Below are 2,299 nucleotides of genomic sequence, written 5' to 3'. Positions count from 1 at the left end.
TTTTTCATCTAAAAGAATATTTAAATACAACAAAAGGTGGTAAACAATCTCTACACTCTGGTGATACTATTCAAGATAAGCCAGCCCCTTATCATCATCATCACCTCTTGATTTCACCTCCTAATCTCATTATCTGCTGCCAGATCCTATTTATCAAGGTTTCTGTTTGCTTGCAAACATCAGCACCATCCTCCAAACATTTTAAAATCAAGCATTGACTACAAGCAGTGTAAATATATCAGTGGTTTATGAACTATTAGATCTATTATGTGCCAAGGGAAGTCCCTTGGTGAGGCCAATGGTTACTTGATAACTGCTATTCAAAAGGCTGGTGGTTCTAGTCCACCAGACACACCTCAAAAGAAGGACTGGTGATCTCCTTCCAAATGATCATCCATTGACCACCCCACAGAGACAGTTGTATCCTGACTCACATGAGCCACCCTGAGCCGAAATTGGCATAATGACAGCTGAGGGTTTAGTTTCATTTTTTCTTGTCAAATAAAGGAGTAGACCAAGGAAGATGAACAGAACATGGTCTCTGTCCTGAGCAAGTCTCATCATAGTGATGCAAAAAACAACAAAAAACAAAAAACCAAGATACTCTGCCATCAGTCAATTCCCACTCATAGTGTCCCTGTAGCAGAACTACCTTTGTAGGTTCTCAAAGCTGTACATCTTTTTTTTTTTTTTTAAAGCTGTAAATCTTGACTGGAGCAGAATGCCTCATCATTCCCCCACCCAGCAGCTGGGGGGTTCGCGGCTAAGTGAGGATGGAGGCCCAGTGTAATGCTGTCTAGTGCTGCTGATCCAGAAATACTATGCATAGGTGGCTTTTAGAAAACAGACATTTCTTTACTGATAGTTAAGGAGTTTCAAAAAAGAACAAAAACAAAACAAATTAAATTAAAATTTCCAGAGAACAAAAACTTCAAACGCACTACCATCCTCGAGTTGATTTTGACTCATAAGGACCCTATAGGAAAATGTAGGACTGTTTCCATGGGCTCTGATAAGATAGCCCTTCACAGGAGAAAGTGTCCTGCTAAGAGGCTGGTGGTGTCAAACTACTGACCTTGCATTTGGCAGCCCAAAGTGTAAGCAGAAGGCTCTTTGTCTGTCCAGTGGAGTACCTTTGTCTCTTTCAGCTTGTTCAGTCTGAAGTCCCAGTATTCTCATTTCTTGCATCTGTCTCCTAACTCCCACCCTCATTTGTGCTTCTCTTTGTCTAGTCCTCTGTTTGAGAATTCAGAAGTGGCTAGGTTTAGAACACACCCTACCCTGATATCACTCACTCCCTAACTCCTTCACTGCCAAAATTTGATAGCGACTCATAGCAACCATATAGGACTACATAGAATTGCCCCATGAGTTTTCTGAGACTGTGACCCTTGTTGTCTTGGTGTTACTGTTAGATGCCATCTGGCTGCTCCAACCTATAGCAACCCTATGCACAACAAAACAAAACACAGCACGATCCTGTGCTATCCTTACAATTGTTCCTATGCCTGAGTTCATTGATGCAGCCACTGTGTCCTGCATCTTTTCAAGGACCTTACACCACTCCTCCACTTTACCAAGCATGATGTCCTTCTCCAGGTACTGGTCCCTCCTGACAATATTTCCAAAGTATGTAAGATGAAGTCTTGCATTCCTTACCTCTAAGGATCACTCTGAACTTACTTCTTCCAGTATGTGTGCTATCGAAGCGAGCACGACCTTACTTCTTCTAACACAGATCGACTTGTCCTTTAAGTAATCCATGGTACTTTAAAAATTCTTCTCCAGCACCACAATCAGATGTCTCAATTCTTCTACAGTCAATGTCCAACTTTCATGAGCTTATGATGCAATGGAGAGTACCATGGCTTGGGTTAGGAGCATCTTAGTCTTCAGAGTAACATCCTTGCTCGTCAATGCTCTAAAGAGGTCTTATACAGAAAATTAACCTAATACAATATGTCATTGGATTTCTTGACTGCTGCTTCCATAAGCATTGATTGTAGATCTAAGTAAGATAAGTTCCTTGACAACTTAAACGTTTCTCCATTTATCATGATGTCACCTATTTTGCCAGTTGTGAGGATTTTGGACTTCATTACACTGAGTGTAATACTGAAGGTTACAATCCTTCATCTTCAGCTGTCAGTACTTCAGTTCCTCCTCACTTTCAGCAAGCATTGTTGTGTCATCTGCATACTGCAAGTTGTTAATAAGCCTTCCTCAAATCTTGATGATATACTCTTCTTCATATAATCCAGCTCCTCTGACGATTTGCTCATTTTATAGATTGAGCAAG

This window comes from Tenrec ecaudatus, chromosome 7 (genome assembly GCF_050624435.1).
Source record: "Tenrec ecaudatus isolate mTenEca1 chromosome 7, mTenEca1.hap1, whole genome shotgun sequence".
Taxonomy (NCBI): domain Eukaryota; kingdom Metazoa; phylum Chordata; class Mammalia; order Afrosoricida; family Tenrecidae; genus Tenrec; species Tenrec ecaudatus.
This window is presented reverse-complemented; position numbering follows the sequence as displayed.